Source organism: Pteropus alecto, unplaced genomic scaffold, assembly GCF_000325575.1.
Source record: "Pteropus alecto unplaced genomic scaffold, ASM32557v1 scaffold199, whole genome shotgun sequence".
Classification (NCBI taxonomy): Eukaryota; Metazoa; Chordata; class Mammalia; order Chiroptera; family Pteropodidae; genus Pteropus; species Pteropus alecto.
In genome coordinates this window covers 1,259,193-1,274,861 of record NW_006442489.1, presented here as the reverse complement: position 1 = coordinate 1,274,861, position 15,669 = coordinate 1,259,193, and the positions used below count along the sequence as shown (strand labels likewise).

The 15,669-nt window shown below is 37.9% G+C and overlaps 1 pseudogene; it reads right to left on the bottom strand.

Annotated features, from left to right (window-relative positions):
- Positions 1–4,291: 4,291 nt before the first annotated feature.
- LOC102882341 overlaps positions 4,292–15,669 on the bottom strand; it is a 24,687-nt pseudogene continuing 13,309 nt past the window's right edge.

Below are 15,669 nucleotides of genomic sequence, written 5' to 3'. Positions count from 1 at the left end.
AGAGGCTCCTGATTCTGTCCACCAAACTGAAATGCGAATGCTCCTAATAGTATGATGCAGAGAGACAGAGCCACATGCCAGTCAGTCTCCCTGGTCTTGGTAAGTATAGGAGGCTCAGCCACCTCTGGATCCACACCATGGCCTTTTCACTGCCAACCAGTGAACATGCTCTTAGGGCCAAGAGCAGCACCATCCCATAATCTTTTACATTTAAATATGCAGAAAGAAAATCCATAAACATAAATTTCAAGATTTTGATATGAATCCATTCTATCCCATCCTGAGAAAACTTATCTAAGCATTCTCCAGTTTACATTTCCTAAATGTAGCAAGTGTAACAATGTATAGTGCTTTTCAAAAGATCCATCATCAAGAAGAAGTTGTAGTCAAAGATTGCTATGACTACATACTTGTCAATAATCTTTATGAAAGGGAATTTCTTGAAATGGCAAATTGTATCAATGTTTCATAAAATCTAAATTCTTCCATCTAGGCTGAAATGTTCTCTTTGCATGTCCGACATAATGTTTTGAGCCTGGGCAATGTGCCAGGTTGCTGGGAATTGGAAGAGTTCTGTGCAAATATGGAATGGAAGCTTTGGTCCTATTCCCTCTTGTGTCACTGGCTAATGGATATCTGGAGTTTTCATGGGGTCGACATTCTTAGTAAATTACACCTAGGTACTATCAATAATACTGGCCAAGAAAAATGCAACGCAATGAGAAGAAAAAATGCATTCTTTCCTCTAAAACAAGAGACTGAGAGTCCCTCTAGGAAGTGGTGGCTCTAGATTCTACTAATATTTTGTTATTCTGCCAATGCACTCCTCTCTTTGACCAATTCCTAGAGATAATTTTGCTGAAGAATTCTCAGAAATCTTTGGTCTAAGATAATGGTGCTTTGGTGTCTATTCTTTGTGAGACACTCTTGTGAATAAGGCTGAGTTTCTAACACTTGATTTGCCCCTCACCATCTTCTTTTGCATGCCATTGTTTTCACACCAACTTGGTCTGTGAGATTTATAGTATTTTACTGTTACCCCAACAGTACAGCACTCTAAAACTATGGCAGTAACACTATCATCAAATGGTCAATTCAGTAATTGAAACACCAGCATAGATCATGCCAAGATGCCATTTCACAAAATTAGTTAATAGTGCTACAATCATCAAGACTTAGAATTCCCTATGATTGCCATTAATTCAATAAAACATGCTTACTCCTGCAAATTCATTATACTGTCATCTTCATGGTAGTAACGACTACCCTGGGGTCAACATTTGAGCATCACTTTGTACATGTCACTGTGCTTGTGCATGAAGAGTATGTCAAGCAGACAGAAGAATCATTGTCATGACAGAGAGAGAGACCAGTATCCCCCTCCATGCCTGGGTCTGAAAGTCCATCCTGGGCATATGTGGGGGTAATATTTGCTGACTATGATATCCCCATTCCTGCCCCCTTAGCATCCAGGGGGACCATGTGAAAAGTCTTCAGAGAGCCTTTCCTGCATGCTCCAGTGGAATAGAATTCTCTTTGCTCTCAGACAGTTGTCTGAGACCAGTAAGTGGCTCCTGTGACCTCTGACATGGACTCAAGACATCTACTGCACCAAAATCTGCCAGGCCCCTAAATCTGAAGAAACAAACTCCTCTCCCAGCCACAGGGTTCCATTTTCTTAAATGGAACAGAGGTCTACTTGATCACATGGACTCTGTGCTTCAAATCCCTTCCACTCTGCCTCCAGTTGTCCTGTGTTTCTAAAAGACTTGGTCCACAACACTATTGTTTGGGCTCTTTGCTCCTTTCCAATGGATGCTGGTTGCTATGGAAACATGGCTGCATCCACCTTAGACAAGATTCATTGGAACGCTTGGCAAAATTGAATTATTCTCGGTCATTTCTCTTAGGTTTCTTCAGCAGTGGCTGACCTGTATCCTGCAGCTAAGTAAATGGGTTTGGGCAATTAACCTAAGAGTTTTTCTGCTGAAGTGGTATAAACATAAGTAGCTAAACTCTGTTTTTAGACAGAATTACCTAGTGATTGCAGACTCTTTCATCCTGTAGATAAAGCAACCCCAGGCCAAGTCAACTGGGAGCATGTTAAGACCTTGGGTCCTATGGGAGATTTGCAATCTCAAGAGAATATTACATTCTAGAGGGAATTTCAGTAGGGTGAAAATGCAACTGATCTACAGTTACTTCAGACCCACAATAACAAAGCTCAGGCTAGCACAGAATGAGGCCAGGATTTACAATCAGGGAGGAAACTGTGATGCCTTTTACATCCCAGGGAAAATGACTCCACTTTATGCTGTGAAAGTCATTGGTCCATGAGCAGTATGAGGAAATCTGGTGTCTTTGGAAATGCCCTTTCATATATTTGGTAAAACAGTGCTCTCATATACAAAGAAATGCTAATAATTATATTTTAAATAATTTTTTAAAAACCTATTATTTTTCCCCAGGAACTGTAGATGAATTTAGGTCCAGAAATGAGTATATAGCAAGTCAATGTTGTGTTTCAAGGGTGTACAAAAAATGGGCTTTGCTGGAGTATTTTACTTAGCTCCCAGTACCACTGGATACAGTCAGGGTCCCTGAGGCCAGAGATCTGCCCTGAAGGAGCCAGACCAGAGTCTCCCTGTGATCCATGCTAGCTCAAGACTGAAACAGCGTTGTGAAGGGTTGAACTGTGCACTTGAGAGACAAGATGGGTGTTCTGCTTCTAATTCTCCTTCTGGACAGCTTTGTAGAGTTAGTTATAAAGTTTCCCCATCTTCATTGGTTTTAGTTCTGCATCCAAAGGTTGATTCAAATTGTGTTGTATGGATGTACTAATTTTATCATGGTTGATGTTGGTGGACAGGAAAAGATGTCTGGGAGTCCAACTGAGTTTACTAACCCGCCAAGTGCCACTGCCATCTTGCAGCATCCATCATCAGTCAGTCTTATTTGGGAGAATAAACAGTAATGCAAGGAACAATCGAGTGATAATTAATTGCTAAAACTCATGATGCTGACTACAAACACCATGACCTAACTTGATAAGTTATCAAGACAAATGGACGTGATTGCATTTTTTTGTTGTTTCAGACTCGGATGCTCTCACTGAGAAATGGGAGAAGATACCCAAGCACAGCTCATCAGCTTACACTCTGACCCTTGTTTATAGTAAATGGTAATTACATTATGGAGACTGACATGACAAGTTGTTATAATTATAGTGAGGGGCCCCTTGATAAAACAAGTGTATATATTGAATCTAGGACATTACCGCTAGATTTTTATTTTATTATTATATTATCTCTATTTTTTCTATTATATTTTCTCTATTCTAATTATTGAAATATAATTCACATCTCATACAATTCATCCATTTAAAGTGTACAATTCAATGTTTTTGTCTTTTTTTCCAACTATTGAAATATAATAGACAATTAGTTGCTTGTATTTACATTGTACAATTCAATGAGTTATTTTTTTCAATTATAGTGGCATAGAATAATATATGTTTTAGTCATACAGCATAGTGATTAGAGATCTATATAACTCACAAAGTGATCACATCACTTTGTGTGTCTTTTAATCTGCAATGAGTCTCTTGTAGGCAGCATATATAGGGGTCTTGTTTTCTTATCCATGCAGCCACTCTATCTTTTGGCTGGAGCACTTAATTCTTTTCTATTTGAGTGTTTGTTGATATGAATGTAGTTATTACCATTCTTTATTCCTGTTTTTGATACATGTTTTTTTTCTTCTTAAATAAGTCCCTCCAACATTTCCTGTAATACTGGCTTGGTGGTGATAAATTTCTTTAGCTTATTTTTGTCTGGGAAGATCTTTGTCCTTCGACTCTAAATGATAGCTTTGATGGATAAATTTTTCTTGGTTGTAGATCTGGAGTTTTCATCACGTTGAATATTTTGTGCCAAGTCCTTCTGTCCTGCATAATTTCTTTTGAGAAATCAGCTGCCAGTCTTATGGGAACTCTCTTGTAGGTAAATAACTCCTCTTCTCTTGCTGCTTTTAAGATTTTTTTTTTTAACATCAAACTCATGTTTATTAGGAGGGAGGGATGGGATGAGGGAGGTCCCCTTGTCCTCACTCTCCTTAACACAGCACAGAGTCCCCAAGCCTCTGTCCTTCTAGTTAAATGGGGGTGGGGAGTGGGTAAACAGAAAGCGTTAGTTCTAGCAGTGGGCCAAGAAAGAGGTGGAGGATGTTTGCATCTTTCTCATCTGAGAGGCTCAAGGACCCAATCCACCTGTGCCCCTTGCTCTCGGAAGGCTTAGACATCAATGGGCTCCTGGCCTCAGTTCTGCCTCTTCACCACAAACATCCTCTGTCCTGACACAATCACCAGTAGCGTGTATTCTCCAAAGACCACTGACAGGCGCTTGAAGGGTATATTTATGCCGTGGTACAGCCAGAAAGCACAGGTTGTGCTGACCAGTTCAGAGATGGTGCTAGTTGCCTGCTCGTCATTCTCTAGATCTCCAGTTGACACCAGCACTGCGCCTTCACTCAGCACCAGGTAGCCAAGTTGATCTGGAATTCTCTCCAGCCTCTGGGTCAGTGCAGAAGTCTAATAGATAAAGACGTTGTCAGTCATAAGCATTCTAAGAGGATACTCCTGGATATTCTTCACTTGCAACCCAAGTCTCATAATAGTGCCTCCCACCCCACTTTTTTTCTCAGCCAGGGCCCTTCCTGACCCTCTTCTCCTCTACATGGCCAACACTGATCTACTTTAGCCTCCATTTGCCCTCACCCTCTGCTCCTGGGCTCCCTCGGCCCTCCACATCCCACCTTTGCTACCCTCTGAGGCCTTCATAGTTCTACTGTCCCCTCCAATTCCACATGACTCCCCAGCTTCTGTACAACCATCCCACAGATCCTTCCTCAGCCTTTTACATTGCCACCCCTCCTATCTCCATTCCCTTCCTCTCCATCCCATGCTTTTTTGTTTTGTTTTGTTCTTTGAACATACTTTTAACCACTTCTTTGAAGTCTTTTTTTGCTAAGTATGATATTTGGGCTCTCTCAAAGACAGTTTCTATTGTCTGTTTTTTGTTTTGTTTTGTTTTCTGTGTATGGGTTATACTTTCTACTTTGTGTGTGTGTGTGTGTGTTACATTATATTTTGTTCAAAACTACTTACTTAAAATAACATATAACAATTCTGAATCTGAATACTGATTCCTACTCTACTTGCTGTTGTTGTTTGTTTGTTTATTTTTCTGTTTGGTAACATGGTTGGATATTTTGTTTTTGGCTGCATGCACCTGGAATGGAACTTCCATTATACTGAGCTGGAGTAGAGAGCTGGGGAGAGGTTTGTGGGGGGCTTTATGGCTCTAATGCCACAGATGCTCACTAATCTTACTGTGATTTAATAGATTTTCTTGAATGAGAATATTTTCATTTGCTATATGCCCATAGAACAATTTCCATACATTAAATGTTTGTGGGTTTTTTTTAATATAATTTTCAGCTGTTATGGCTGTTTCACTGGAGAAAGAGTCCTTGAAGCTCCTCACACCACCATTCTGGAAATCTTATCTCATTTATTTTTATAAAAAGATAATTATAGTTTTAAGCAGTTGAATCATTTTAATAAGTTGGCTTAGAGCTAATTCTCTATTAAGACATCAGTAACTTTTTCTCCAATATAAGTATTATCAGGCAATACAATGAGAATCTAATCACTGGGATTCAAATTCTAAGTCTACTTCTAACTAGTTATGTAAACTTCCACAGAGTGTTTGTGTTTTTACTGCTAGCAATTAACATATTGAGCAGAGACATTCCTAAGATTTCTAGAAGTCTGTGAAAAGCTATTCCATTATGCTTCAGTGCTTTTGTGATTTAAAAAGAACTTTCCTATATTTTTAACATCTATTTGTGATATGTAGCAAGCATCTGTGGCCTGAAATCAAGTCTATTTATTCTCTGATATTTTGTCTTTAATCTCTGATGAAGTATCACCTGCCTAATTTCACACTAAGCTGCCTAATTTTTGCTCACTGCGCAAAATCATGATCAGCGGGTGATAGATTTGTTGCGTATCGAATTTAGGCTGACCCTTTCCAAATGATGCACCATTTGATACCAGTGTCTAATGTTAGTGTCCCTGAACATCATCATGCTCCAAATTTGCCAGAACAGACAATCTACTTTAATCCACAGGTGTTCAAGAAAGTTGGGCTCCCAGTTCTCATCAGAGAACTGGACTCTGCCTACTTGGCTAACTCCATTTATTACTGCTCTCCTCCTCCTCTCCTCTGCTCTGACCTCAGGGGGAGAGCTGAGAATTAAGCCTATCAACTTCTCAAACACAAATATTCCAGCCTGTTTCATGGGGGTGGCAATGGCCCTTACCCACTGCCTTGGAGGGCTCCTCCCTCAGAGCCTCAGCTACCCCTCTCCATCAAAATGGTACCACCACTGTCATTACCACCTCAGTTCTCCCAAACTTACTTCTCTTTATCTAGTAGTACTGTCTGTATCTTTGTTTGTCCATCATATTGCATGAGCTGAATTCAATATGCACAAGCATCAAATAAATTCAACTTACCTCACCATTAATTCCAAATTTTATCAGTATCTGAGTTCTAAGCTTCCTCCTGCTGCTAACTTAGTCTAGACACAGACATAAATGACTGAAGTTGGGAGGCCAGCATCGTTGGCATCTCTGATATTTACTAGCTGCTCCTTAACCCCTCAATTGCTAACAGATATGATCCTCAGGGTTGAAAGAAGGATAGAGAGGAAGATTCTCACTTAACTGGTACAGGATGACTGGTTCCATCCCCTCATAGAGAATGTTGTGGGTACTTCTGAAACTGTCACACCAGGGATTCTTCACTAAATTTCCAATCATATTAGCTATGCCCCATCCATATACACAATATCACTTTTTATTTATTTTCAGATCATTTTGTCACATTATTCATTTCATCCTAAGAATTCTCTAACCTCCTAAATAATTTTTTTATTTGTATATATTAGGCTTTATTTTTTGTGCTGTAAAGATCAATGGGTCTGGATAAATGTATATGTCATATATCCACCATTATACTGTCATTCAGAATAGTTTCACAATCCTAAAAAAAAAAATCCCCTGTGCTTCAGTTATTTAATCCTTCTTCTCAAGTCTATAGCTTGCAATAAGATTCATTCTCAGTGATGTACATTCTATAGGTTTGGACAAATATATAATTACATGTATCCACCATTATAGTATGATACAGAGTAGATATACTGCCTAAAATCCTCTATTTATCCCTTCTCCCCACCAAACCCTTGGCTACTACTGATTATTTTACCTTCTCCATAGTTTTGTCTTTTCCAGAAAGTCATATAATTGGAATCATACAGTATGTGGCCTTTTCAGACTAGCTTCTTTCACTTGGCTATAAGCAGTTAAAATTCCTCCATGTCTTTTCATGGTTTGATAGGTCATTTCTCTTTATTACAAAATAGTCTTCCATTGTGTGGATGTACTATATAGTTTTTTTTATATATATATTTGCTTTTTTAAGGACATCTTGGTTACTTTCAGTGTTTGATGATTAGAAAATAAGTTTGCTATAAACATTCACATGCAGCATTTCTTGTAGACTCAGTTTTCAAATAAGTTGGGTAAATACCCAGAAGTGGAATTGCTAAATGATATAACAAGACAATGTCTAGTTTGTAAAACCCCGACAAACTTTTTGCATTTCTACTAGCAACAAACGGCAGTTCCAGTTGCTCTGAATTCTCAGCATTAATTGATATTGTCAGTTTTTTTTAGCCACTCTACTAGATGTATAGTAGTATATTGTTGTTTTAATTTGCAATTATCTAGTGACCAATAATGTTTAGCATCTTTTCATGGGCTTACTTTTCATCTATATATCATGTTTGGTGAGGTTCATCTTCAGATCTTTACCCATTTTTTTAATTGGGATGTTTGTTATCTTATTGATGACTTATAAGATCTCTTTGTATACTTGGATAGAAATCCTTTATCGGGTACTTGTTTTGCAAATATTTTCTCCCAGCCTGTGGTTTGTCTTTTTATTCTCTGAACAGTGTCTTCACAAGGAGAAGGTTGTTAATTTTCATGAAGTCCACTTTATCAATTTTTCTTTGACAGATCACGTTTTTGCTGTTGTATCTAAAGATTCATCACCCAATCCAATCTCACATAGAATTTCTCCTATGTTTTCTTCTAAAATTTTTATAGCTTTGCATTTTACATTTAACATTAGGATAAATTTTTAATTAATGTTTGTTAAAGGTGTAAAGCCAGTGTCCAGGTTCAATTTTTCTTTTTAAGATGGTTGTTCAAATTTTCCAGTGCCATGTTTTGAAGACTTTTTTAAATTGCACTGCTTTTACTCCTTTGCTAAACATCAGTTAAACATAGTGTATAAGTCTGTATCTGGGCTTATACTTTCACCAATAGCATGCAATCTTGATTACTCCAGCTGTATAGTAAGTCTTGGAATTAAGTAGTGTGACTCCTTCAAATTTGTTATTCCTCCACAGTATGGCTATTGTGGGCCTTTTGACTTTCCATATAAACTTTAGAAAGTTTGTCAAAATTTACATAAAACTGGCTGGGATTTTGGTTGGGGTTATGTTGAATCTGTAGTTCAAGTTGAGAAAAATTAATCTCTTGAAAATTCTGAGTCTTTCAATCTGTTGACGTTGAATATCTCTTCATATGTTTAGGTTTTTAATTCTGTCATCAAAATTTTATAATTTTCACATATAGATCCTATAACTGGAACACTCTTGACTCCTTTGTTGGGGGGGAGACTTTTCTCTTCATTCTTATGTTTAGTAACAGGGGCCTGGAATTAAGCTGACAAAAGCCAGATTATCAGAGGGGAAAACTGATTTAATTATGTAAATACACACATGAATTGACAAAGAAATGTGATTTTAGGAAGTGTAGAATTTGAGGCTTTATACCATTTTAACAATTGGATGATAAATTGTAGAGAAGCAACTAGAGAAAGGAAGGGAGCAAGTTTGGACTTCTCAGGGTGGTAAATTGTGGGAAAATAAATATATGGAGGAATCTGATAGAAGGTAAATGTTATTTAGTAAAGTTTATTATGCAGACTCAAGTTGATATCTTCTCCATTGAGAAGAGACCTCTCTTTAGTGATTAAGAATCATCTTTCTTTTCCTGGCAAAGGAAATTTGTGTTGCCCTTACAAAGGGAAATTTATGCCTTATTCTTAGACAGAAAGGTGAAGAGCAGAAAGTATTCCCTGCATCAACTGTCACTCAATTGCATTCAGCTTAAAATAATTCTTATGCTAAAGTGGAATATTTGGAGATGGCATACTGTAGTTGCCCTCACTCCTTCACTCCTTCAGGATTCTATTGGTCATCTCTCTAATACTTTTCGTTCTTCTTTCACAGAAGTTCTCTTGTATGAGGTCCTACACTGTCTTTTTATTCTTGGGAAAAGGTCTCCATTTCCTGCCATGGGTGAAATCCAGTTGTCTCCCACAGAGCCACCTTTCTTCATTCAAACTAGGGACATCTCCATACCTCCTCTCTTTTAGATTCTTCCTTGTGAGAATTTGACTCCAGTCCCTGAGCCCCACACATTCCTATTGAGGTCTCTGTGTGATTCTGTTTATAATGGAGACAGGAAACGTACTTCCTCCCCTTCTTGTGTTGGGAATGTACATGTAACAGGTAACTCTATAAATTAATCCTGTTTCTTTTTATAGACTACAGTTGGATGCTTGGTTTAAGGTGACAAAACCAGTTTCACAGTCTTTTTAATGGCCTAAGATACACATTGATTTAGGATACGGGGCTCTCAGACTCTTACTAAATAGAAAGAACTTAGAGGCATCATGGAAAACTAAAACAGAGTTTTAACATTCTGTTAGTCTTGTTTAATGCTTGTGTCACTAAATAATGAATGATCTGTCACTAAAGAATGGAGACGAGAGGGTAAAATAAAGAAAGTAAAATATTGTCATAATGTAATACGGAGGAAAAGCAAGTCAACTTGCTTTTAGAAAACAAATCCAATTTATTCATCCCAATATATTCAAAGAGAAAATAGTACTTAACGTAATAAAGTAATAGCATACTATGTTAGTTTCTGAAAAAGAAGTAGACATCAAACTGTGGATATCAGTGAAAACAACACTGAATACACTCTGAAGAGAATGGACTATGGAAGGTTTGCTCAATAAAGTGACATCTTAAACTACATCTTACAGAAAGAGCAAATTTTCATCCTTCATTAAGAAGTAAGGACCATAAAAGTGGAAAAAAGAGGCAGAAGAAATAACATCTCCTAAAGAAGAGAAAAGAGAAAAAATGATATTCTTCCTTTATAATCAGGAAAGAACAGGAAAATTCTCCTAGAGTAAAGTATTTATGTAAAACATGGTAAAAAGCGATCATATAAAATTAAATGCATGGCCTAATGATTATTCATGTTAAAGAGAATGGGCTTTAATCATTAGGAGATGGGAAATCATTGAAGTTTTTGTGAAAATTAATTTTATGTCAACACTTGACATAAAAACTGCCCAGAAAGCTGGTAAGACATTCTTTCTGGGTGTTTCTGGAAGAAATTAAAATTTGATTCAGTAGAGTAAGTAAAGAGATCAGCTCTCACCCATGTGGGTGGCATCATCCAATCCGTTGCGGGGCTAAATGGAGAAAGAGAAAATTCATTTTCTGTTCTTGAGCTGGGACATCCATTTTCTGCTCTTGGATGTTCTCAGGCCTTCAGACTCTGGGACCTATGCCAGCGGTCCCCTGATTCTCAGGCCTTCAGACCCAGGCTTAATTTAACACTGACTTTCCTGGTTTGTAGCTTGCAGATGGCAGATTATAGAACTTCTTAGCATCCATAAGTGTGTAAGCTAATTTATGTGTGTGTGTATTCTGTTTTGAACATTGACTAATTAATACAGATGAGGAAAAGGGTAGTAACAAGATAAACTAGAAAGGACAGAGCCCATTAAAAGATAGGTAGATTGGTCAGTGAAATAATATATATTGAGCAGTTAGTCTAGACCAACATTGGGCTGCAAAATAATGATATGTTATAAATGAGATAGAGGGTTTGTAGAACTCAGGGTCAAGTTAGAATCTATCGCCATCAAAGAAGTAAATGATTATGAAGGTCTGGCAAAAGAACTGAAAAAAAGAAACATGGTCCAAGGGTGATTAGGATGTTGAGTGAATAATAGCATATGGAATGAAAGAGAGATCAAAGATGACTGAAGTTTCTAGAGTGGGCCAGATAGATGTCAAGCTACAAGATGGAGGACAAATGTTGTAAAAAAGGAGTTAAGAAGGAAAAGGGAGCAGGTGGTGGATCTGTGGTAACTAAATAAAAAGTTACTTGAAGAGTGTGAAGTCAGCCAAGGAAGAATTGATGATACATTAAACCATAGAGAGGGAGACCAAAAGTTATTTATACTTATAGAACAACCAAGGAGGAGCAAAAGCAAGTTTAAATATATATAACAGAGCAAAAGACAATGAGTGATTATCACAATGCTCAGACTTATACAACTGTTCCTGGAAGTTATTGGTAGCCTGCAAAGGGGCTACTGTTTCCTCCACTCATCCTCACCAGCCCATCCTCTAATCAACTGAAGCATGATGTGTGTTTTTTCACTTTCAAATGAAATCAAAGAACACAAAAAATGAGTACCAAACCCATTTTCCACATAAGCTAAATAAAAGGTGCATATGACAAATAAGAATTAAAGTCTCAAACTTAAATCTATGATATCTGCCACTGCTCCATGGTCAGTCTGAAGTGACTTAAGGGTGAATGAGGACTAATACCACTATCTCTTCCAGCCTGAAAAGACCCAAGTCAGCTCAGTCTGAACTCCACATTCCTGAAGCCCTTGAAATTCCTCTTTTGGTTTGGGCTTCTGCTTCCTTGTCTCACCTCTTCTAATCAAGTGGATGGTCAGTTCCACTAAGCACCTGGCTATACCTACAAGAAAATAAATTGAAAAGAGGTAAAGAGGGAACCACAATGAGTGTTGGGGAAGCATCATAGATTTGGCCATCTCCTCTTCCTCATTTTTTTAGTTGGCTCTAGGGTATGGTGCTCCATATTACAATGAACAAGAACATCAAGTTTCTAAAATTATGCAGAATCAGAATGAATGTTGAATAAAATAAGATGGAGTAGATAGGGCCCAGTTTATACAAGTCTCTATAACTTGGCATCAAGTCCAAAACCATGGTTAATTCATTCATTCATCAAGCATTTATGCCATAACTATAGTTTTCAAGAATAATAAAAATTTCAAGGATACTAAAACTTATTAATTCGTCAAACAATTACTTATTAACTTCCCAATTTATATCAGATGTCCTGCCAATATTGGGGATAAACTAGTGAGGAAATACTTCATGTAAACCAAAAAACAACACCAAGACAGGTCCTTGTAGCAGCTACAGTTAGTAGAGGAAACATAGAATACACAAAAATAAATATAAACTTACAGCTGTATTTTAAGTGCCACAAAGCAGAAATATATGATGCTCTGACTCATTCAAGAAATTTAGCAAGTCTTCCCTTAAAAGGTGATAACTGAGCTTTCAAGAGAAAGAATAAAGCTAAGCTATGCTGGAACTTCTGGGGTACAGGGAAGAAAGAGACATGATATGAGGTGACACTGTGCAGAGAAGCAGGGTTTGGACCATCCAGAGGCTAATAGACCATGTAAAAGCTTGGGCATGTACTGTTCTAAGAGAGATTGGACACCACTGAAAACTGTAAGCAGCTGACATGAGAAAGCATAGATTTGGGGGAAATTGTAAGAACTCTTTATGGCTGGAGTACAGAGAGTGCTGGGGGGAAGATAGATGTTAATCAAAGAAGACATTTTAAACTAGGATAATGCATTTTTGCTTTATACTGGGGGAATCAAGAGACATTTATTTTAAACAAGGGGTGAATATAATCATATTATATAACACAAAATTAATCCCAGTGGCTAAATGGAGGAAGAATTACAGTCATAAAAGAAAAGAAGCAGGGAGCCCAGTTGGGAGAAAATGTAATAGTCAAGGTCAGAAGCAAGGACCATGCTAAAGCCATCAGTGAAGATGGAAGGGAGAGGATGTTCAGGAAAGAGGATGTGCAAGAAAGATGGGGAGTGGGCCATGGACATGGAAAGGAGGTGGGGCAGGGAGAAACCAAGAGGAGGTAATGGTGATTTTTCTGTTTCAGTCGTGGGTTATTTACAGGATGGTGATCCTCTCTCGTATCAAGAAAAGTTACCATAAAAGGTTATAATGAATTCAATTATGAAGCTCAGGAAAGAGACAGGAAATGGTGAGAAGAAGGGAGGGAAAGAAGGAGGAAGAGAAAGAGAGAGACATGGAAGGAGAGATGAAGGGAAGGAAGGAGAGAGTGAAAAACTGGGGTTGATAGGGCTAAGTTCTCAAGTCTCTGTATGTAAGACAAAAATTATGTATAGTCAAAATTACCCTAAATCCCATAAACATTCATTAACTCATCAGAAAACTGAAAAATAAACATAAACATCTGTTTTTCTCTGTATATTGGCCCTAAGCTCCCTTTTCTGGGTCACGTAATAGAATCTATAGGTATTTTAAACATAGAAAGGACATAAGAATAAATTTTTTTTCAGGATTACTATAGTTGACTCTAAGTTAAACATGATGCTATTCATTTGCATGTATTATGCACCAGGTGATGGCTAGAGAGCACAAATGGAAGTCCCTTGATAATCAAAGAGCCAATAAAATGCAGTGACAGGAATGGAGACAAGGGCCAAAAGCAGCATTAACTTCTTGGACACTTGTTTCTCGCCCCACTTTCCCGCTGTTAGGGATATCTGGTGTTCTCTGGGGAGAGTATTTAGAGAGGCAGAAAAATCCGAAACCTTTCTTTGATATACTTTCAGAAAAACAAAAGCAAAACAATTTCCAATACCACCTCCAACCATCAGATTCCGGAAATCAGGCTGGCCTTGTGATCATCTCGTGTCTGGCATACTGGCATTCTGGAATTAAAGCAGCTAAGAAAACTTTCCTTTACTCTTCAATGATGATTCATGGAGGAGTTTCCCTACCTATTACTACGTGGCTTTGGCATTCTTCCTGCCAAGAGAATAGGAATCCTAATTTCCTTTGAAGGTTAAAGCATCTTGATCGGTAAAAAAAAAAAAAAATTATTAGGAATCATGCCAGAAAGCTGGAGCCACTTAATCAGCACCCTGATACAATGTGCATACTTAATTATGATGATTACCAAGAATGAGATTCATTATTATGCATTTTAATGACTTACCTTGATAGCTTATTAATGTCTCGGATAGTTTCAGTGTAACACGGAGTTACAGCCACACCAGCTCCCTGGTTGGAAGGCTCCAGATACTAATGGATTCTTTCCTCAAGAGAATTATCAGGCATTTCACAAAGATACTCACTCATGTAGCCTTGATGAGGAATAACAAAGATGACATCCTGTTTTCAGAGCGAGAAATTAGTACTACATGTCATAAGGGTTTTCAGATTGGAAGATAGATTTTCCGTTTGAGGGTCTGCATCTCTTCTCTGCAGGATGGGCTCAGCAAGCCTTTATTCATATTTTGTGGATTTTTTTCTACCAGGTTTGATGTAAGCCCATCAAAAGCCAGAAATGTGAACTCTAAGCAAAGATATTAAGCATCTGCTGACAATTTTACTAAGAGCAAAGGACAAGACAGTCCAAAGCTTCAGACAAAGGACAGATTTCCAGAGTCATGGCAGGAGCCTCTGCTTGGCTTTTATCAAGACTCATATTCTGAATTTTGATTAGTGGAAAATTACAAAATCTTGCTGAAGCCTTGTCTTCATCAAATCTTCCCTAAGTGCAGCAGTTCTTCTTATGTTATTTTCTCCTGGCTTATTGTATAAAACTTGAAAGATTTCAAAGAGGGAAAAATCTGTCTGAGATATTAGAGAATCTGTATTTTTACACAAAGTATGGGACAAATGTATTTGTTAATTTGACATTTACATTTCAATACAACTTCAGGTGATTTCAAGGCAGGCATTGGAGATCTGCACTCCAATAAATGGGATTGTAATGCATGACTGCTATGCTGGGAAAGAATGTTCTGAACCCAGAAGCAGACCAAACAGGGCAGAATACCAGGCTGCTTCTCCCTGAGGACAGAGCCCAGCACAAGGTCAACTTCTGAATCAAGCCTCACCAAAAAACCAGTAGTTGTAATTCGAGCTCATTCCGTCTAAGTCAACTCCTGGAGTCCTGGAGATGAATTTGCCTCTTTGAGCTCTGCTGGCAGACAGGCTTCTTCAGATTTTACATTATCAATTTTTTCTCTTTCTCTTTGGTGTGGTTTGATAAGTCCCACCTCTCTCTCTTCTCCCTCTCCCCACAGTCTGTAGTTTCCAGAAGCCATTATGGGTTGTGCTCAGAGGGAGGCCATAACATATATGCTCAGGACTCTTCAGAAAAAAAAAAAAAATTGATTCTGTTTCTAGAATTTTGCTGTATCAATATAGCAGGGATATTTTGTCTTTGCTCTTTAGATACTGGAATTGATGTACATCACTGCCATGTGGGTACAAAAAATAAATGTCAAATAGACTCAGAGTGCAAACTTCAATGACTGGACTAAA